We start from the raw sequence: 24,142 nt of genomic DNA on the forward strand, positions 1-24,142 counted from the left end.
GTCTGTTCTTTCTCTATAATTTCCTCTGGTCAATTTCCTCCGTATCAAGTTCATTGAGAATTATCCTTCAACTTGAGTGACTCTCTTTCCTCTAATCACAGAAAGTGCTATTAAGTTGGGGTATTATTCTTCAACGGGTGGCAACTAATTTGATATGACTGTGGGAATTACCAGAATGGCTCCCCTTACAAGATACATTTCTGATGTTCTTTTTCTGAAGTTAATTGAACTTTGTTAGAGTATCAAGTTATTGGGAACCACACATTGCCTGCATGCTCTATTAAGTTTGCATGTATTTACAGTAGGTTACAATAGTTGTCTAGAAACTCTATATAGAATAAGTGCTGTATGAAGTTTGCTTGTCTGTAACTGCTGTTTTTGCATCGGAAAAGACTCAAGTCTAGTAGACCATTCAAATAATTGGGCCTTTAAGGCAGAGAACCAAAACTCATCTCAATCCTATTGTTTTGAATGTGTGAAATAGTTTCTCTTGATTAAAATGACGAACCTTAGGTAAAGGCAGAGCACTCGTCAAGCTTAAGTACCTGAGCCGTTCACAGCACAGCATTTACTGACGTGGGATTGGTTGTGGTTGCTGAACCAATCTTAAGTTGTTCCTGGGAATTGAGGGCAGATCCTTGTTATAAGAAATACTCAGGAGCATGTCTCTAGAGGAAGATGGACTTCATGGAATCAACAGTAAGAGATCATTTGGTGGGCAGGTCATATACAGGTCTTTACAATTTGTAGGGATCGGTACCTTAACAATGGCATTGGCTTGTCCTTATAACAGAGTAAGTGCTACTTGTTGGGGTAGTCTTCTGTGACTTTTACATCTGTTATTCATACACATTGTGTTTGTCATGTGCTTCTAAATTCCACTATTATATTACTTTAAATTGAAGCCTTGATTGATTTCAATGTTCTTCAGTGCTTGTCTTTGGGGCAGTGTGATCTGTCTGTTCCTTCTCTATATTTGACCAGTGTTAGCAATCTTCTTTGCATTTGACACTGCCTGTAGTAAATGTACCTGCATTTAGGTGCAATGTTTGCACGGAGAGTCCCAACCAAATCTGTCTTTGGATTGTTGCGATCGGTACCCTAACAATGGCATTGGCTTGTCCTTATAACAGAGTAAGTGCTACTTGTTGGGGTAGTCTTTTGTGACTTTTACATCTGTTATTTATACACATTGTGTTTGTCATGGCCCACTAAATCCCACACTTACATTACCTTAAAGTGAAGCGCTGATTGATTTCAATGTTCATAAGTGCTTCTCTTTGGGGTAGTGTGATCTGTGTCTGTTCTTTCTCTATAATTTCCTCTGGTCAATTTCCTCCGTATCAAGTTCATTGAGAATTATCCTTCAACTTGAGTGACTCTCTTTCCTCTAATCACAGAAAGTGCTATTAAGTTGGGGTATTATTCTTCAACGGATGGCAACTAATTTGATATGACTATGGGAATTACCAGAATGGCTCCCCTTACAAGATACATTTCTGATGTTCTTTTTCTGAAGTTAATTGAACTTTGTTAGAGTATCAAGTTATTGGGAACCACACATTGCCTGCATGCTCTATTAAGTTTGCATGTATTTACAGTAGGTTACAATAGTTGTCTAGAAACTCTATATAGAATGAGTGCTGTATGAAGTTTGCTTGTCTGTAACTGCTGTTTTTGCATCGGAAAAGACAAGTCTAGTAGACCATTCAAATAATTGGGCCTTTAAGGCAGAGAACCAAAACTCATCACAATCCTATTGTTTTGAATGTGTGAAATAGTTTCTCTTGATTAAAATGACGAACCTTAGGTAAAGGCAGAGCACTCGTAAAGCTTAAGTACCTGAGCCGTTCACAGCACAGCATTTACTGACGTGGGATTGGTTGTGGTTGCTGAACCAATCTTAAGTTGTTCCTGGGAATTGAGGGCAGATCCTTGTTATAAGAAATACTCAGGAACATGTCTCTAGAGGAAGATGGACTTCATGGAATCAACAGTAAGTGATCATTTGGTGGGCAGGTCATATACAGGTCTTTACAATTTGTAGGGATCGGTACCTTAACAATGGCATTGGCTTGTCCTTATAACAGAGTAAGTGCTACTTGTTGGGGTAGTCTTCTGTGACTTTTACATCTGTTATTCATACACATCGTGTTTGTCATGTGCTTCTAAATTCCACTATTAAATTACTTTAAATTGGAGCCTTGATTGATTTCAATGTTCTTCAGTGCTTGTCTTTGGGGCAGTGTGATCTGTCTGTTCCTTCTCTATATTTGACCAGTGTTAGCAATCTTCTTTGCATTTGACACTGCCTGTAGTAAATGTACCTGCATTTAGGTGCAATGTTTGCACGGAGAGTCCCAACCAAATCTGTCTTTGGATTGTTGCGATCGGTACCTTAACAATGGCATTGGCTTGTCCTTATAACAGAGTAAGTGCTACTTGTTGGGGTAGTCTTCTGTGACTTTTACATCTGTTATTCATACACATTGTGTTTGTCATGTGCTTCTAAATTCCACTATTATATTACTTTAAATTGAAGCCTTGATTGATTTCAATGTTCTTCAGTGCTTGTCTTTGGGGCAGTGTGATCTGTCTGTTCCTTCTCTATATTTGACCAGTGTTAGCAATCTTCTTTGCATTTGACACTGCCTGTAGTAAATGTACCTGCATTTAGGTGCAATGTTTGCACGGAGAGTCCCAACCAAATCTGTCTTTGGATTGTTGCGATCGGTACCTTAACAATGGCATTGGCTTGTCCTTATAACAGAGTAAGTGCTACTTGTTGGGGTAGTCTTCTGTGACTTTTACATCTGTTATTCATACACATTGTGTTTGTCATGTGCTTCTAAATTCCACTATTATATTACTTTAAATTGAAGCCTTGATTGATTTCAATGTTCTTCAGTGCTTGTCTTTGGGGCAGTGTGATCTGTCTGTTCCTTCTCTATATTTGACCAGTGTTAGCAATCTTCTTTGCATTTGACACTGCCTGTAGTAAATATACCTGTATTTGGTGCAATGTTTGCACTGAGAGTCCCAACTAAATCTGCCTTTGGATTGTTGCGATCGATACCCTAACAATGGCATTGGCTTGTCCTTATAACAGAGTAAGTGCTGCTTGTTGGGGTAGTCTTCTGTGACTTTTACATCTGTTATTCATACACATTGTGTTTGTCATGTGCTTCTAAATTCCACTATTGCATTGCTTTAAATTGAAGCCTTGATTGATTTAAATGTTCTTCAGTGCTTGTCTTTGGGGCAGTGTGATCTGTCTGTTCCTTCTCTATATTTGACCAGTGTTAGCAATCTTCTTTGCATTTTAAACTGCCTGTAGTAAATATACCTGTATTTGGTGCAATGTTTGCACTGAGAGTCCCAACTAAATCTATCTTTGGATCGTTGCGATCGGTACCCTAACAATGGCATTGACTTGTCCTTATAAAAGAGTAAGTGCTACTTGTTGGGGTAGTCTTTTGTGACTTTTACATCTGTTATTTATACACATTGTGTTTGTCATGGCCCACTAAATCCCACACTTACATTACCTTAAAGTGAAGCGCTGATTGATTTCAATGTTCATAAGTGCTTCTCTTTGGGGTAGTGTGATCTGTGTCTGTTCTTTCTCTATAATTTCCTCTGGTCAATTTCCTCCGTATCAAGTTCATTGAGAATTATCCTTCAACTTGAGTGACTCTCTTTCCTCTAATCACAGAAAGTGCTATTAAGTTGGGGTATTATTCTTCAACGGGTGGCAACTAATTTGATATGACTGTGGGAATTACCAGAATGGCTCCCCTTACAAGATACATTTCTGATGTTCTTTTTCTGAAGTTAATTGAACTTTGTTAGAGTATCAAGTTATTGGGAACCACACATTGCCTGCATGCTCTATTAAGTTTGCATGTATTTACAGTAGGTTACAATAGTTGTCTAGAAACTCTATATAGAATGAGTGCTGTATGAAGTTTGCTTGTCTGTAACTGCTGTTTTTGCATCGGAAAAGACAAGTCTAGTAGACCATTCAAATAATTGGGCCTTTAAGGCAGAGAACCAAAACTCATCACAATCCTATTGTTTTGAATGTGTGAAATAGTTTCTCTTGATTAAAATGACGAACCTTAGGTAAAGGCAGAGCACTCGTAAAGCTTAAGTACCTGAGCCGTTCACAGCACAGCATTTACTGACGTGGGATTGGTTGTGGTTGCTGAACCAATCTTAAGTTGTTCCTGGGAATTGAGGGCAGATCCTTGTTATAAGAAATACTCAGGAACATGTCTCTAGAGGAAGATGGACTTCATGGAATCAACAGTAAGTGATCATTTGGTGGGCAGGTCATATACAGGTCTTTACAATTTGTAGGGATCGGTACCTTAACAATGGCATTGGCTTGTCCTTATAACAGAGTAAGTGCTACTTGTTGGGGTAGTCTTCTGTGACTTTTACATCTGTTATTCATACACATCGTGTTTGTCATGTGCTTCTAAATTCCACTATTAAATTACTTTAAATTGGAGCCTTGATTGATTTCAATGTTCTTCAGTGCTTGTCTTTGGGGCAGTGTGATCTGTCTGTTCCTTCTCTATATTTGACCAGTGTTAGCAATCTTCTTTGCATTTGACACTGCCTGTAGTAAATGTACCTGCATTTAGGTGCAATGTTTGCACGGAGAGTCCCAACCAAATCTGTCTTTGGATTGTTGCGATCGGTACCTTAACAATGGCATTGGCTTGTCCTTATAACAGAGTAAGTGCTACTTGTTGGGGTAGTCTTCTGTGACTTTTACATCTGTTATTCATACACATTGTGTTTGTCATGTGCTTCTAAATTCCACTATTATATTACTTTAAATTGAAGCCTTGATTGATTTCAATGTTCTTCAGTGCTTGTCTTTGGGGCAGTGTGATCTGTCTGTTCCTTCTCTATATTTGACCAGTGTTAGCAATCTTCTTTGCATTTGACACTGCCTGTAGTAAATGTACCTGCATTTAGGTGCAATGTTTGCACGGAGAGTCCCAACCAAATCTGTCTTTGGATTGTTGCGATCGGTACCTTAACAATGGCATTGGCTTGTCCTTATAACAGAGTAAGTGCTACTTGTTGGGGTAGTCTTCTGTGACTTTTACATCTGTTATTCATACACATTGTGTTTGTCATGTGCTTCTAAATTCCACTATTATATTACTTTAAATTGAAGCCTTGATTGATTTCAATGTTCTTCAGTGCTTGTCTTTGGGGCAGTGTGATCTGTCTGTTCCTTCTCTATATTTGACCAGTGTTAGCAATCTTCTTTGCATTTGACACTGCCTGTAGTAAATATACCTGTATTTGGTGCAATGTTTGCACTGAGAGTCCCAACTAAATCTGCCTTTGGATTGTTGCGATCGATACCCTAACAATGGCATTGGCTTGTCCTTATAACAGAGTAAGTGCTGCTTGTTGGGGTAGTCTTCTGTGACTTTTACATCTGTTATTCATACACATTGTGTTTGTCATGTGCTTCTAAATTCCACTATTGCATTGCTTTAAATTGAAGCCTTGATTGATTTAAATGTTCTTCAGTGCTTGTCTTTGGGGCAGTGTGATCTGTCTGTTCCTTCTCTATATTTGACCAGTGTTAGCAATCTTCTTTGCATTTTAAACTGCCTGTAGTAAATATACCTGTATTTGGTGCAATGTTTGCACTGAGAGTCCCAACTAAATCTATCTTTGGATCGTTGCGATCGGTACCCTAACAATGGCATTGACTTGTCCTTATAAAAGAGTAAGTGCTACTTGTTGGGGTAGTCTTTTGTGACTTTTACATCTGTTATTTATACACATTGTGTTTGTCATGGCCCACTAAATCCCACACTTACATTACCTTAAAGTGAAGCGCTGATTGATTTCAATGTTCATAAGTGCTTCTCTTTGGGGTAGTGTGATCTGTGTCTGTTCTTTCTCTATAATTTCCTCTGGTCAATTTCCTCCGTATCAAGTTCATTGAGAATTATCCTTCAACTTGAGTGACTCTCTTTCCTCTAATCACAGAAAGTGCTATTAAGTTGGGGTATTATTCTTCAACGGGTGGCAACTAATTTGATATGACTGTGGGAATTACCAGAATGGCTCCCCTTACAAGATACATTTCTGATGTTCTTTTTCTGAAGTTAATTGAACTTTGTTAGAGTATCAAGTTATTGGGAACCACACATTGCCTGCATGCTCTATTAAGTTTGCATGTATTTACAGTAGGTTACAATAGTTGTCTAGAAACTCTATATAGAATAAGTGCTGTATGAAGTTTGCTTGTCTGTAACTGCTGTTTTTGCATCGGAAAAGACTCAAGTCTAGTAGACCATTCAAATAATTGGGCCTTTAAGGCAGAGAACCAAAACTCATCTCAATCCTATTGTTTTGAATGTGTGAAATAGTTTCTCTTGATTAAAATGACGAACCTTAGGTAAAGGCAGAGCACTCGTCAAGCTTAAGTACCTGAGCCGTTCACAGCACAGCATTTACTGACGTGGGATTGGTTGTGGTTGCTGAACCAATCTTAAGTTGTTCCTGGGAATTGAGGGCAGATCCTTGTTATAAGAAATACTCAGGAGCATGTCTCTAGAGGAAGATGGACTTCATGGAATCAACAGTAAGAGATCATTTGGTGGGCAGGTCATATACAGGTCTTTACAATTTGTAGGGATCGGTACCTTAACAATGGCATTGGCTTGTCCTTATAACAGAGTAAGTGCTACTTGTTGGGGTAGTCTTCTGTGACTTTTACATCTGTTATTCATACACATTGTGTTTGTCATGTGCTTCTAAATTCCACTATTATATTACTTTAAATTGAAGCCTTGATTGATTTCAATGTTCTTCAGTGCTTGTCTTTGGGGCAGTGTGATCTGTCTGTTCCTTCTCTATATTTGACCAGTGTTAGCAATCTTCTTTGCATTTGACACTGCCTGTAGTAAATATACCTGTATTTGGTGCAATGTTTGCACTGAGAGTCCCAACTAAATCTGCCTTTGGATTGTTGCGATCGATACCCTAACAATGGCATTGGCTTGTCCTTATAACAGAGTAAGTGCTGCTTGTTGGGGTAGTCTTCTGTGACTTTTACATCTGTTATTCATACACATTGTGTTTGTCATGTGCTTCTAAATTCCACTATTGCATTGCTTTAAATTGAAGCCTTGATTGATTTAAATGTTCTTCAGTGCTTGTCTTTGGGGCAGTGTGATCTGTCTGTTCCTTCTCTATATTTGACCAGTGTTAGCAATCTTCTTTGCATTTTAAACTGCCTGTAGTAAATATACCTGTATTTGGTGCAATGTTTGCACTGAGAGTCCCAACTAAATCTATCTTTGGATCGTTGCGATCGGTACCCTAACAATGGCATTGACTTGTCCTTATAAAAGAGTAAGTGCTACTTGTTGGGGTAGTCTTTTGTGACTTTTACATCTGTTATTTATACACATTGTGTTTGTCATGGCCCACTAAATCCCACACTTACATTACCTTAAAGTGAAGCGCTGATTGATTTCAATGTTCATAAGTGCTTCTCTTTGGGGTAGTGTGATCTGTGTCTGTTCTTTCTCTATAATTTCCTCTGGTCAATTTCCTCCGTATCAAGTTCATTGAGAATTATCCTTCAACTTGAGTGACTCTCTTTCCTCTAATCACAGAAAGTGCTATTAAGTTGGGGTATTATTCTTCAACGGGTGGCAACTAATTTGATATGACTGTGGGAATTACCAGAATGGCTCCCCTTACAAGATACATTTCTGATGTTCTTTTTCTGAAGTTAATTGAACTTTGTTAGAGTATCAAGTTATTGGGAACCACACATTGCCTGCATGCTCTATTAAGTTTGCATGTATTTACAGTAGGTTACAATAGTTGTCTAGAAACTCTATATAGAATGAGTGCTGTATGAAGTTTGCTTGTCTGTAACTGCTGTTTTTGCATCGGAAAAGACAAGTCTAGTAGACCATTCAAATAATTGGGCCTTTAAGGCAGAGAACCAAAACTCATCACAATCCTATTGTTTTGAATGTGTGAAATAGTTTCTCTTGATTAAAATGACGAACCTTAGGTAAAGGCAGAGCACTCGTAAAGCTTAAGTACCTGAGCCGTTCACAGCACAGCATTTACTGACGTGGGATTGGTTGTGGTTGCTGAACCAATCTTAAGTTGTTCCTGGGAATTGAGGGCAGATCCTTGTTATAAGAAATACTCAGGAACATGTCTCTAGAGGAAGATGGACTTCATGGAATCAACAGTAAGTGATCATTTGGTGGGCAGGTCATATACAGGTCTTTACAATTTGTAGGGATCGGTACCTTAACAATGGCATTGGCTTGTCCTTATAACAGAGTAAGTGCTACTTGTTGGGGTAGTCTTCTGTGACTTTTACATCTGTTATTCATACACATCGTGTTTGTCATGTGCTTCTAAATTCCACTATTAAATTACTTTAAATTGGAGCCTTGATTGATTTCAATGTTCTTCAGTGCTTGTCTTTGGGGCAGTGTGATCTGTCTGTTCCTTCTCTATATTTGACCAGTGTTAGCAATCTTCTTTGCATTTGACACTGCCTGTAGTAAATGTACCTGCATTTAGGTGCAATGTTTGCACGGAGAGTCCCAACCAAATCTGTCTTTGGATTGTTGCGATCGGTACCTTAACAATGGCATTGGCTTGTCCTTATAACAGAGTAAGTGCTACTTGTTGGGGTAGTCTTCTGTGACTTTTACATCTGTTATTCATACACATTGTGTTTGTCATGTGCTTCTAAATTCCACTATTATATTACTTTAAATTGAAGCCTTGATTGATTTCAATGTTCTTCAGTGCTTGTCTTTGGGGCAGTGTGATCTGTCTGTTCCTTCTCTATATTTGACCAGTGTTAGCAATCTTCTTTGCATTTGACACTGCCTGTAGTAAATGTACCTGCATTTAGGTGCAATGTTTGCACGGAGAGTCCCAACCAAATCTGTCTTTGGATTGTTGCGATCGGTACCTTAACAATGGCATTGGCTTGTCCTTATAACAGAGTAAGTGCTACTTGTTGGGGTAGTCTTCTGTGACTTTTACATCTGTTATTCATACACATTGTGTTTGTCATGTGCTTCTAAATTCCACTATTATATTACTTTAAATTGAAGCCTTGATTGATTTCAATGTTCTTCAGTGCTTGTCTTTGGGGCAGTGTGATCTGTCTGTTCCTTCTCTATATTTGACCAGTGTTAGCAATCTTCTTTGCATTTGACACTGCCTGTAGTAAATATACCTGTATTTGGTGCAATGTTTGCACTGAGAGTCCCAACTAAATCTGCCTTTGGATTGTTGCGATCGATACCCTAACAATGGCATTGGCTTGTCCTTATAACAGAGTAAGTGCTGCTTGTTGGGGTAGTCTTCTGTGACTTTTACATCTGTTATTCATACACATTGTGTTTGTCATGTGCTTCTAAATTCCACTATTGCATTGCTTTAAATTGAAGCCTTGATTGATTTAAATGTTCTTCAGTGCTTGTCTTTGGGGCAGTGTGATCTGTCTGTTCCTTCTCTATATTTGACCAGTGTTAGCAATCTTCTTTGCATTTTAAACTGCCTGTAGTAAATATACCTGTATTTGGTGCAATGTTTGCACTGAGAGTCCCAACTAAATCTATCTTTGGATCGTTGCGATCGGTACCCTAACAATGGCATTGACTTGTCCTTATAAAAGAGTAAGTGCTACTTGTTGGGGTAGTCTTTTGTGACTTTTACATCTGTTATTTATACACATTGTGTTTGTCATGGCCCACTAAATCCCACACTTACATTACCTTAAAGTGAAGCGCTGATTGATTTCAATGTTCATAAGTGCTTCTCTTTGGGGTAGTGTGATCTGTGTCTGTTCTTTCTCTATAATTTCCTCTGGTCAATTTCCTCCGTATCAAGTTCATTGAGAATTATCCTTCAACTTGAGTGACTCTCTTTCCTCTAATCACAGAAAGTGCTATTAAGTTGGGGTATTATTCTTCAACGGGTGGCAACTAATTTGATATGACTGTGGGAATTACCAGAATGGCTCCCCTTACAAGATACATTTCTGATGTTCTTTTTCTGAAGTTAATTGAACTTTGTTAGAGTATCAAGTTATTGGGAACCACACATTGCCTGCATGCTCTATTAAGTTTGCATGTATTTACAGTAGGTTACAATAGTTGTCTAGAAACTCTATATAGAATAAGTGCTGTATGAAGTTTGCTTGTCTGTAACTGCTGTTTTTGCATCGGAAAAGACTCAAGTCTAGTAGACCATTCAAATAATTGGGCCTTTAAGGCAGAGAACCAAAACTCATCTCAATCCTATTGTTTTGAATGTGTGAAATAGTTTCTCTTGATTAAAATGACGAACCTTAGGTAAAGGCAGAGCACTCGTCAAGCTTAAGTACCTGAGCCGTTCACAGCACAGCATTTACTGACGTGGGATTGGTTGTGGTTGCTGAACCAATCTTAAGTTGTTCCTGGGAATTGAGGGCAGATCCTTGTTATAAGAAATACTCAGGAGCATGTCTCTAGAGGAAGATGGACTTCATGGAATCAACAGTAAGAGATCATTTGGTGGGCAGGTCATATACAGGTCTTTACAATTTGTAGGGATCGGTACCTTAACAATGGCATTGGCTTGTCCTTATAACAGAGTAAGTGCTACTTGTTGGGGTAGTCTTCTGTGACTTTTACATCTGTTATTCATACACATTGTGTTTGTCATGTGCTTCTAAATTCCACTATTATATTACTTTAAATTGAAGCCTTGATTGATTTCAATGTTCTTCAGTGCTTGTCTTTGGGGCAGTGTGATCTGTCTGTTCCTTCTCTATATTTGACCAGTGTTAGCAATCTTCTTTGCATTTGACACTGCCTGTAGTAAATGTACCTGCATTTAGGTGCAATGTTTGCACGGAGAGTCCCAACCAAATCTGTCTTTGGATTGTTGCGATCGGTACCCTAACAATGGCATTGGCTTGTCCTTATAACAGAGTAAGTGCTACTTGTTGGGGTAGTCTTTTGTGACTTTTACATCTGTTATTTATACACATTGTGTTTGTCATGGCCCACTAAATCCCACACTTACATTACCTTAAAGTGAAGCGCTGATTGATTTCAATGTTCATAAGTGCTTCTCTTTGGGGTAGTGTGATCTGTGTCTGTTCTTTCTCTATAATTTCCTCTGGTCAATTTCCTCCGTATCAAGTTCATTGAGAATTATCCTTCAACTTGAGTGACTCTCTTTCCTCTAATCACAGAAAGTGCTATTAAGTTGGGGTATTATTCTTCAACGGATGGCAACTAATTTGATATGACTATGGGAATTACCAGAATGGCTCCCCTTACAAGATACATTTCTGATGTTCTTTTTCTGAAGTTAATTGAACTTTGTTAGAGTATCAAGTTATTGGGAACCACACATTGCCTGCATGCTCTATTAAGTTTGCATGTATTTACAGTAGGTTACAATAGTTGTCTAGAAACTCTATATAGAATGAGTGCTGTATGAAGTTTGCTTGTCTGTAACTGCTGTTTTTGCATCGGAAAAGACAAGTCTAGTAGACCATTCAAATAATTGGGCCTTTAAGGCAGAGAACCAAAACTCATCACAATCCTATTGTTTTGAATGTGTGAAATAGTTTCTCTTGATTAAAATGACGAACCTTAGGTAAAGGCAGAGCACTCGTAAAGCTTAAGTACCTGAGCCGTTCACAGCACAGCATTTACTGACGTGGGATTGGTTGTGGTTGCTGAACCAATCTTAAGTTGTTCCTGGGAATTGAGGGCAGATCCTTGTTATAAGAAATACTCAGGAACATGTCTCTAGAGGAAGATGGACTTCATGGAATCAACAGTAAGTGATCATTTGGTGGGCAGGTCATATACAGGTCTTTACAATTTGTAGGGATCGGTACCTTAACAATGGCATTGGCTTGTCCTTATAACAGAGTAAGTGCTACTTGTTGGGGTAGTCTTCTGTGACTTTTACATCTGTTATTCATACACATCGTGTTTGTCATGTGCTTCTAAATTCCACTATTAAATTACTTTAAATTGGAGCCTTGATTGATTTCAATGTTCTTCAGTGCTTGTCTTTGGGGCAGTGTGATCTGTCTGTTCCTTCTCTATATTTGACCAGTGTTAGCAATCTTCTTTGCATTTGACACTGCCTGTAGTAAATGTACCTGCATTTAGGTGCAATGTTTGCACGGAGAGTCCCAACCAAATCTGTCTTTGGATTGTTGCGATCGGTACCTTAACAATGGCATTGGCTTGTCCTTATAACAGAGTAAGTGCTACTTGTTGGGGTAGTCTTCTGTGACTTTTACATCTGTTATTCATACACATTGTGTTTGTCATGTGCTTCTAAATTCCACTATTATATTACTTTAAATTGAAGCCTTGATTGATTTCAATGTTCTTCAGTGCTTGTCTTTGGGGCAGTGTGATCTGTCTGTTCCTTCTCTATATTTGACCAGTGTTAGCAATCTTCTTTGCATTTGACACTGCCTGTAGTAAATGTACCTGCATTTAGGTGCAATGTTTGCACGGAGAGTCCCAACCAAATCTGTCTTTGGATTGTTGCGATCGGTACCCTAACAATGGCATTGGCTTGTCCTTATAACAGAGTAAGTGCTACTTGTTGGGGTAGTCTTCTGTGACTTTTACATCTGTTATTCATACACATTGTGTTTGTCATGTGCTTCTAAATTCCACTATTATATTACTTTAAATTGAAGCCTTGATTGATTTCAATGTTCTTCAGTGCTTGTCTTTGGGGCAGTGTGATCTGTCTGTTCCTTCTCTATATTTGACCTGTGTTAGCAATCTTCTTTGCATTTTACACTGCCTGTAGTAAATATACCTGTATTTGGTGCAATGTTTGCACTGAGAGTCCCAACTAAATCTATCTTTGGATCGTTGCGATCGGTACCCTAACAATGGCATTGACTTGTCCTTATAAAAGAGTAAGTGCTACTTGTTGGGGTAGTCTTTTGTGACTTTTACATCTGTTATTTATACACATTGTGTTTGTCATGGCCCACTAAATCCCACACTTACATTACCTTAAAGTGAAGCGCTGATTGATTTCAATGTTCATAAGTGCTTCTCTTTGGGGTAGTGTGATCTGTGTCTGTTCTTTCTCTATAATTTCCTCTGGTCAATTTCCTCCGTATCAAGTTCATTGAGAATTATCCTTCAACTTGAGTGACTCTCTTTCCTCTAATCACAGAAAGTGCTATTAAGTTGGGGTATTATTCTTCAACGGGTGGCAACTAATTTGATATGACTGTGGGAATTACCAGAATGGCTCCCCTTACAAGATACATTTCTGATGTTCTTTTTCTGAAGTTAATTGAACTTTGTTAGAGTATCAAGTTATTGGGAACCACACATTGCCTGCATGCTCTATTAAGTTTGCATGTATTTACAGTAGGTTACAATAGTTGTCTAGAAACTCTATATAGAATAAGTGCTGTATGAAGTTTGCTTGTCTGTAACTGCTGTTTTTGCATCGGAAAAGACTCAAGTCTAGTAGACCATTCAAATAATTGGGCCTTTAAGGCAGAGAACCAAAACTCATCTCAATCCTATTGTTTTGAATGTGTGAAATAGTTTCTCTTGATTAAAATGACGAACCTTAGGTAAAGGCAGAGCACTCGTCAAGCTTAAGTACCTGAGCCGTTCACAGCACAGCATTTACTGACGTGGGATTGGTTGTGGTTGCTGAACCAATCTTAAGTTGTTCCTGGGAATTGAGGGCAGATCCTTGTTATAAGAAATACTCAGGAGCATGTCTCTAGAGGAAGATGGACTTCATGGAATCAACAGTAAGAGATCATTTGGTGGGCAGGTCATATACAGGTCTTTACAATTTGTAGGGATCGGTACCTTAACAATGGCATTGGCTTGTCCTTATAACAGAGTAAGTGCTACTTGTTGGGGTAGTCTTCTGTGACTTTTACATCTGTTATTCATACACATTGTGTTTGTCATGTGCTTCTAAATTCCACTATTATATTACTTTAAATTGAAGCCTTGATTGATTTCAATGTTCTTCAGTGCTTGTCTTTGGGGCAGTGTGATCTGTCTGTTCCTTCTCTATATTTGACCAGTGTTAGCAATCTTCTTTGCATTTGACACTGCCTGTAGTAAATATACCTGTATTTGGTGCAATGTTTGCACTGAGAGTCCCAACTAAATCTGCCTTTGGATTGTTGCGATCGATACCCTAACAATGGCATTGGCTTGTCCTTATAACAGAGTAAGTGCTGCTTGTTGGGGTAGTCTTCTGTGACTTTTACATCTGTTATTCATACACATTGTGTTTGTCATGTGCTTCTAAATTCCACTATTGCATTGCTTTAAATTGAAGCCTTGATTGATTTAAATGTTCTTCAGTGCTTGTCTTTGGGGCAGTGTGATCTGTCTGTTCCTTCTCTATATTTGACCAGTGTTAGCAATCTTCTTTGCATTTGACACTGCCTGTAGTAAATGTACCTGCATTTAGGTGCAATGTTTGCACGGAGAGTCCCAACCAAATCTGTCTTTGGATTGTTGCGATCGGTACCCTAACAATGGCATTGGCTTGTCCTTATAACAGAGTAAGTGCTACTTGTTGGGGTAGTCTTCTGTGACTTTTACATCTGTTATTCATACACATTGTGTTTGTCATGTGCTTCTAAATTCCACTATTATATTACTTTAAATTGAAGCCTTGATTGATTTCAATGTTCTTCAGTGCTTGTCTTTGGGGCAGTGTGATCTGTCTGTTCCTTCTCTATATTTGACCTGTGTTAGCAATCTTCTTTGCATTTTACACTGCCTGTAGTAAATATACCTGTATTTGGTGCAATGTTTGCACTGAGAGTCCCAACTAAATCTATCTTTGGATCGTTGCGATCGGTACCCTAACAATGGCATTGACTTGTCCTTATAAAAGAGTAAGTGCTACTTGTTGGGGTAGTCTTCTGTGACTTTTACATCTGTTATTTATACACATTGTGTTTGTCATGGCCTACTAAATCCCACACTTACATTACCTTAAAGTGAAGCGTTGATTGATTTCAATGTTCATAAGTGCTTCTCTTTGGGGTAGTGTGATCTGTGTCTGTTCTTTCTCTATAATTTACTCTGGTCAATTTCCTCCGTATCAAGTTCATTGAGAATTATCCTTCAACTTGAGTGACTCTCTTTCCTCTAATCACAGAAAGTGCTATTAAGTTGGGGTATTATTCTTCAACGGATGGCAACTAATTTGATATGACTGTGGGAATTAACAGAATGGCTCCCCTTACAAGATACATTTCTGATGTTCTTTTTCTGAAGTTAATTGAACTTTGTTAGAGTATCAAGTTATTGGGAACCACACATTGCCTGCATGCTCTATTAAGTTTGCATGTATTTACAGTAGGTTACAATAGTTGTCTAGAAACTCTATATAGAATGAGTGCTGTATGAAGTTTGCTTGTCTGTAACTGCTGTTTTTGCATCGGAAAAGACAAGTCTAGTAGACCATTCAAATAATTGGGCCTTTAAGGCAGAGAACCAAAACTCATCACAATCCTATTGTTTTGAATGTGTGAAATAGTTTCTCTTGATTAAAATGACGAACCTTAGGTAAAGGCAGAGCACTCGTCAAGCTTAAGTACCTGAGCCGTTCACAGCACAGCATTTACTGACGTGGGATTGGTTGTGGTTGCTGAACATGAACCAATCTTAAGTTGTTCCTGGGAATTGAGGGCAGATCCTTGTTATAAGAAATCCTCAGGAACATGTCTCTAGAGGAAGATGGACTTCATGGAATCAACAGTAAGTGATCATTTGGTGGGCAGGTCATATACAGGTCTTTACAATTTGTAGGGATCGGTACCTTAACAATGGCATTGGCTTGTCCTTATAACAGAGTAAGTGCTACTTGTTGGGGTAGTCTTCTGTGACTTTTACATCTGTTATTCATACACATCGTGTTTGTCATGTGCTTCTAAATTCCACTATTAAATTACTTTAAATTGGAGCCTTGATTGATTTCAATGTTATTCAGTGCTTGTCTTTGGGGCAGTGTGATCTGTCTGTTCCTTCTCTATATTTGACCAGTGTTAGCAATCTTCTTTGCATTTGACACTGCCTGTAGTAAATGTACCTGCATTTAGGTGCAATGTTTGCACGGAGAGTCCCAACCAAATCTGTCTTTGGATTGTTGCGATCGGTACCTTAACAATGGCATTGGCTTGTCCTTATAACAGAGTAAGTGCTACTTGTTGGGGTAGTCTTCTGTGACTTTTACATCTGTTATTCATACACATTGTGTTTGTCATGTGCTTCTAAATTCCACTATTATATTACTTTAAATTGAAGCCTTGATTGATTTCAATGTTCTTCAGTGCTTGTCTTTGGGGCAGTGTGATCTGTCTGTTCCTTCTCTATATTTGACCAGTGTTAGCAATCTTCTTTGCATTTGACACTGCCTGTAGTAAATATACCTGTATTTGGTGCAATGTTTGCACTGAGAGTCCCAACTAAATCTGCCTTTGGATTGTTGCGATCGATACCCTAACAATGGCATTGGCTTGTCCTTATAACAGAGTAAGTGCTGCTTGTTGGGGTAGTCTTCTGTGACTTTTACATCTGTTATTCATACACATTGTGTTTGTCATGTGCTTCTAAATTCCACTATTGCATTGCTTTAAATTGAAGCCTTGATTGATTTAAATGTTCTTCAGTGCTTGTCTTTGGGGCAGTGTGATCTGTCTGTTCCTTCTCTATATTTGACCAGTGTTAGCAATCTTCTTTGCATTTTAAACTGCCTGTAGTAAATATACCTGTATTTGGTGCAATGTTTGCACTGAGAGTCCCAACTAAATCTATCTTTGGATCGTTGCGATCGGTACCCTAACAATGGCATTGACTTGTCCTTATAAAAGAGTAAGTGCTACTTGTTGGGGTAGTCTTTTGTGACTTTTACATCTGTTATTTATACACATTGTGTTTGTCATGGCCCACTAAATCCCACACTTACATTACCTTAAAGTGAAGCGCTGATTGATTTCAATGTTCATAAGTGCTTCTCTTTGGGGTAGTGTGATCTGTGTCTGTTCTTTCTCTATAATTTCCTCTGGTCAATTTCCTCCGTATCAAGTTCATTGAGAATTATCCTTCAACTTGAGTGACTCTCTTTCCTCTAATCACAGAAAGTGCTATTAAGTTGGGGTATTATTCTTCAACGGGTGGCAACTAATTTGATATGACTGTGGGAATTACCAGAATGGCTCCCCTTACAAGATACATTTCTGATGTTCTTTTTCTGAAGTTAATTGAACTTTGTTAGAGTATCAAGTTATTGGGAACCACACATTGCCTGCATGCTCTATTAAGTTTGCATGTATTTACAGTAGGTTACAATAGTTGTCTAGAAACTCTATATAGAATAAGTGCTGTATGAAGTTTGCTTGTCTGTAACTGCTGTTTTTGCATCGGAAAAGACTCAAGTCTAGTAGACCATTCAAATAATTGGGCCTTTAAGGCAGAGAACCAAAACTCATCTCAATCCTATTGTTTTGAATGTGTGAAATAGTTTCTCTTGATTAAAATGACGAACCTTAGGTAAAGGCAGAGCACTCGTCAAGCTTAAGTACCTGAGCCGTTCACAGCACAGCATTTACTGACGTGGGATTGGTTGTGGTTGCTGAACCAATCTTAAGTTGTTCCTGGGAATTGAGGGCAGATCCTTGTTATAAGAAATACTCAGGAGCATGTCTCTAGAGGAAGATGGACTTCATGGAATCAACAGTAAGAGATCATTTGGTGGGCAGGTCATATACAGGTCTTTACAATTTGTAGGGATCGGTACCTTAACAATGGCATTGGCTTGTCCTTATAACAGAGTAAGTGCTACTTGTTGGGGTAGTCTTCTGTGACTTTTACATCTGTTATTCATACACATTGTGTTTGTCATGTGCTTCAAAATTCCACTATTATATTACTTTAAATTGAAGCCTTGATTGATTTCAATGTTCTTCAGTGCTTGTCTTTGGGGCAGTGTGATCTGTCTGTTCCTTCTCTATATTTGACCTGTGTTAGCAATCTTCTTTGCATTTTACACTGCCTGTAGTAAATATACCTGTATTTGGTGCAATGTTTGCACTGAGAGTCCCAACTAAATCTATCTTTGGATCGTTGCGATCGGTACCCTAACAATGGCATTGACTTGTCCTTATAAAAGAGTAAGTGCTACTTGTTGGGGTAGTCTTCTGTGACTTTTACATCTGTTATTTATACACATTGTGTTTGTCATGGCCTACTAAATCCCACACTTACATTACCTTAAAGTGAAGCGTTGATTGATTTCAATGTTCATAAGTGCTTCTCTTTGGGGTAGTGTGATCTGTGTCTGTTCTTTCTCTATAATTTACTCTGGTCAATTTCCTCCGTATCAAGTTCATTGAGAATTATCCTTCAACTTGAGTGACTCTCTTTCCTCTAATCACAGAAAGTGCTATTAAGTTGGGGTATTATTCTTCAACGGATGGCAACTAATTTGATATGACTGTGGGAATTAACAGAATGGCTCCCCTTACAAGATACATTTCTGATGTTCTTTTTCTGAAGTTAATTGAACTTTGTTAGAGTATCAAGTTATTGGGAACCACACATTGCCTGCATGCTCTATTAAGTTTGCATGTATTTACAGTAGGTTACAATAGTTGTCTAGAAACTCTATATAGAATGAGTGCTGTATGAAGTTTGCTTGTCTGTAACTGCTGTTTTTGCATCGGAAAAGACAAGTCTAGTAGACCATTCAAATAATTGGGCCTTTAAGGCAGAGAACCAAAACTCATCACAATCCTATTGTTTTGAATGTGTGAAATAGTTTCTCTTGATTAAAATGACGAACCTTAGGTAAAGGCAGAGCACTCGTCAAGCTTAAGTACCTGAGCCGTTCACAGCACAGCATTTACTGACGTGGGATTGGTTGTGGTTGCTGAACATGAACCAATCTTAAGTTGTTCCTGGGAATTGAGGGCAGATCCTTGTTATAAGAAATCCTCAGGAACATGTCTCTAGAGGAAGATGGACTTCATGGAATCAACAGTAAGTGATCATTTGGTGGGCAGGTCATATACAGGTCTTTACAATTTGTAGGGATCGGTACCTTAACAATGGCATTGGCTTGTCCTTATAACAGAGTAAGTGCTACTTGTTGGGGTAGTCTTCTGTGACTTTTACATCTGTTATTCATACACATCGTGTTTGTCATGTGCTTCTAAATTCCACTATTAAATTACTTTAAATTGGAGCCTTGATTGATTTCAATGTTCTTCAGTGCTTGTCTTTGGGGCAGTGTGATCTGTCTGTTCCTTCTCTATATTTGACCAGTGTTAGCAATCTTCTTTGCATTTGACACTGCCTGTAGTAAATGTACCTGCATTTAGGTGCAATGTTTGCACGGAGAGTCCCAACCAAATCTGTCTTTGGATTGTTGCGATCGGTACCTTAACAATGGCATTGGCTTGTCCTTATAACAGAGTAAGTGCTACTTGTTGGGGTAGTCTTCTGTGACTTTTACATCTGTTATTCATACACATTGTGTTTTTCATGTGCTTCTAAATTCCACTATTATATTACTTTAAATTGAAGCCTTGATTGATTTCAATGTTCTTCAGTGCTTGTCTTTGGGGCAGTGTGATCTGTCTGTTCCTTCTCTATATTTGACCAGTGTTAGCAATCTTCTTTGCATTTGACACTGCCTGTAGTAAATATACCTGTATTTGGTGCAATGTTTGCACTGAGAGTCCCAACTAAATCTGCCTTTGGATTGTTGCGATCGATACCCTAACAATGGCATTGGCTTGTCCTTATAACAGAGTAAGTGCTGCTTGTTGGGGTAGTCTTCTGTGACTTTTACATCTGTTATTCATACACATTGTGTTTGTCATGTGCTTCTAAATTCCACTATTGCATTGCTTTAAATTGAAGCCTTGATTGATTTAAATGTTCTTCAGTGCTTGTCTTTGGGGCAGTGTGATCTGTCTGTTCCTTCTCTATATTTGACCAGTGTTAGCAATCTTCTTTGCATTTTAAACTGCCTGTAGTAAATATACCTGTATTTGGTGCAATGTTTGCACTGAGAGTCCCAACTAAATCTATCTTTGGATCGTTGCGATCGGTACCCTAACAATGGCATTGACTTGTCCTTATAAAAGAGTAAGTGCTACTTGTTGGGGTAGTCTTTTGTGACTTTTACATCTGTTATTTATACACATTGTGTTTGTCATGGCCCACTAAATCCCACACTTACATTACCTTAAAGTGAAGCGCTGATTGATTTCAATGTTCATAAGTGCTTCTCTTTGGGGTAGTGTGATCTGTGTCTGTTCTTTCTCTATAATTTCCTCTGGTCAATTTCCTCCGTATCAAGTTCATTGAGAATTATCCTTCAACTTGAGTGACTCTCTTTCCTCTAATCACAGAAAGTGCTATTAAGTTGGGGTATTATTCTTCAACGGGTGGCAACTAATTTGATATGACTGTGGGAATTACCAGAATGGCTCCCCTTACAAGATACATTTCTGATGTTCTTTTTCTGAAGTTAATTGAACTTTGTTAGAGTATCAAGTTATTGGGAACCACACATTGCCTGCATGCTCTATTAAGTTTGCATGTATTTACAGTAGGTTACAATAGTTGTCTAGAAACTCTATATAGAATAAGTGCTGTATGAAGTTTGCTTGTCTGTAACTGCTGTTTTTGCATCGGAAAAGACTCAAGTCTAGTAGACCATTCAAATAATTGGGCCTTTAAGGCAGAGAACCAAAACTCATCTCAATCCTATTGTTTTGAATGTGTGAAATAGTTTCTCTTGATTAAAATGACGAACCTTAGGTAAAGGCAGAGCACTCGTCAAGCTTAAGTACCTGAGCCGTTCACAGCACAGCATTTACTGACGTGGGATTGGTTGTGGTTGCTGAACCAATCTTAAGTTGTTCCTGGGAATTGAGGGCAGATCCTTGTTATAAGAAATACTCAGGAGCATGTCTCTAGAGGAAGATGGACTTCATGGAATCAACAGTAAGAGATCATTTGGTGGGCAGGTCATATACAGGTCTTTACAATTTGTAGGGATCGGTACCTTAACAATGGCATTGGCTTGTCCTTATAACAGAGTAAGTGCTACTTGTTGGGGTAGTCTTCTGTGACTTTTACATCTGTTATTCATACACATTGTGTTTGTCATGTGCTTCTAAATTCCACTATTATATTACTTTAAATTGAAGCCTTGATTGATTTCAATGTTCTTCAGTGCTTGTCTTTGGGGCAGTGTGATCTGTCTGTTCCTTCTCTATATTTGACCAGTGTTAGCAATCTTCTTTGCATTTGACACTGCCTGTAGTAAATGTACCTGCATTTAGGTGCAATGTTTGCACGGAGAGTCCCAACCAAATCTGTCTTTGGATTGTTGCGATCGGTACCCTAACAATGGCATTGGCTTGTCCTTATAACAGAGTAAGTGCTACTTGTTGGGGTAGTCTTTTGTGACTTTTACATCTGTTATTTATACACATTGTGTTTGTCATGGCCCACTAAATCCCACACTTACATTACCTTAAAGTGAAGCGCTGATTGATTTCAATGTTCATAAGTGCTTCTCTTTGGGGTAGTGTGATCTGTGTCTGTTCTTTCTCTATAATTTCCTCTGGTCAATTTCCTCCGTATCAAGTTCATTGAGAATTATCCTTCAACTTGAGTGACTCTCTTTCCTCTAATCACAGAAAGTGCTATTAAGTTGGGGTATTATTCTTCAACGGATGGCAACTAATTTGATATGACTATGGGAATTACCAGAATGGCTCCCGTTACAAGATACATTTCTGATGTTCTTTTTCTGAAGTTAATTGAACTTTGTTAGAGTATCAAGTTATTGGGAACCACACATTGCCTGCATGCTCTATTAAGTTTGCATGTATTTACAGTAGGTTACAATAGTTGTCTAGAAACTCTATATAGAATGAGTGCTGTATGAAGTTTGCTTGTCTGTAACTGCTGTTTTTGCATCGGAAAAGACAAGTCTAGTAGACCATTCAAATAATTGGGCCTTTAAGGCAGAGAACCAAAACTCATCACAATCCTATTGTTTTGAATGTGTGAAATAGTTTCTCTTGATTAAAATGACGAACCTTAGGTAAAGGCAGAGCACTCGTAAAGCTTAAGTACCTGAGCCGTTCACAGCACAGCATTTACTGACGTGGGATTGGTTGTGGTTGCTGAACCAATCTTAAGTTGTTCCTGGGAATTGAGGGCAGATCCTTGTTATAAGAAATACTCAGGAACATGTCTCTAGAGGAAGATGGACTTCATGGAATCAACAGTAAGTGATCATTTGGTGGGCAGGTCATATACAGGTCTTTACAATTTGTAGGGATCGGTACCTTAACAATGGCATTGGCTTGTCCTTATAACAGAGTAAGTGCTACTTGTTGGGGTAGTCTTCTGTGACTTTTACATCTGTTATTCATACACATCGTGTTTGTCATGTGCTTCTAAATTCCACTATTAAATTACTTTAAATTGGAGCCTTGATTGATTTCAATGTTCTTCAGTGCTTGTCTTTGGGGCAGTGTGATCTGTCTGTTCCTTCTCTATATTTGACCAGTGTTAGCAATCTTCTTTGCATTTGACACTGCCTGTAGTAAATGTACCTGCATTTAGGTGCAATGTTTGCACGGAGAGTCCCAACCAAATCTGTCTTTGGATTGTTGCGATCGGTACCTTAACAATGGCATTGGCTTGTCCTTATAACAGAGTAAGTGCTACTTGTTGGGGTAGTCTTCTGTGACTTTTACATCTGTTATTCATACACATTGTGTTTGTCATGTGCTTCTAAATTCCACTATTATATTACTTTAAATTGAAGCCTTGATTGATTTCAATGTTCTTCAGTGCTTGTCTTTGGGGCAGTGTGATCTGTCTGTTCCTTCTCTATATTTGACCAGTGTTAGCAATCTTCTTTGCATTTGACACTGCCTGTAGTAAATGTACCTGCATTTAGGTGCAATGTTTGCACGGAGAGTCCCAACCAAATCTGTCTTTGGATTGTTGCGATCGGTACCCTAACAATGGCATTGGCTTGTCCTTATAACAGAGTAAGTGCTACTTGTTGGGGTAGTCTTCTGTGACTTTTACATCTGTTATTCATACACATTGTGTTTGTCATGTGCTTCAAAATTCCACTATTATATTACTTTAAATTGAAGCCTTGATTGATTTCAATGTTCTTCAGTGCTTGTCTTTGGGGCAGTGTGATCTGTCTGTTCCTTCTCTATATTTGACCTGTGTTAGCAATCTTCTTTGCATTTTACACTGCCTGTAGTAAATATACCTGTATTTGGTGCAATGTTTGCACTGAGAGTCCCAACTAAATCTATCTTTGGATCGTTGCGATCGGTACCCTAACAATGGCATTGACTTGTCCTTATAAAAGAGTAAGTGCTACTTGTTGGGGTAGTCTTTTGTGACTTTTACATCTGTTATTTATACACATTGTGTTTGTCATGGCCCACTAAATCCCACACTTACATTACCTTAAAGTGAAGCGCTGATTGATTTCAATGTTCATAAGTGCTTCTCTTTGGGGTAGTGTGATCTGTGTCTGTTCTTTCTCTATAATTTCCTCTGGTCAATTTCCTCCGTATCAAGTTCATTGAGAATTATCCTTCAACTTGAGTGACTCTCTTTCCTCTAATCACAGAAAGTGCTATTAAGTTGGGGTATTATTCTTCAACGGGTGGCAACTAATTTGATATGACTGTGGGAATTACCAGAATGGCTCCCCTTACAAGATACATTTCTGATGTTCTTTTTCTGAAGTTAATTGAACTTTGTTAGAGTATCAAGTTATTGGGAACCACACATTGCCTGCATGCTCTATTAAGTTTGCATGTATTTACAGTAGGTTACAATAGTTGTCTAGAAACTCTATATAGAATAAGTGCTGTATGAAGTTTGCTTGTCTGTAACTGCTGTTTTTGCATCGGAAAAGACTCAAGTCTAGTAGACCATTCAAATAATTGGGCCTTTAAGGCAGAGAACCAAAACTCATCTCAATCCTATTGTTTTGAATG

The sequence above is a fragment of the Osmerus eperlanus genome, chromosome 9, assembly GCF_963692335.1.
Source record: "Osmerus eperlanus chromosome 9, fOsmEpe2.1, whole genome shotgun sequence".
In the NCBI taxonomy this organism is placed as follows: Eukaryota; Metazoa; Chordata; class Actinopteri; order Osmeriformes; family Osmeridae; genus Osmerus; species Osmerus eperlanus.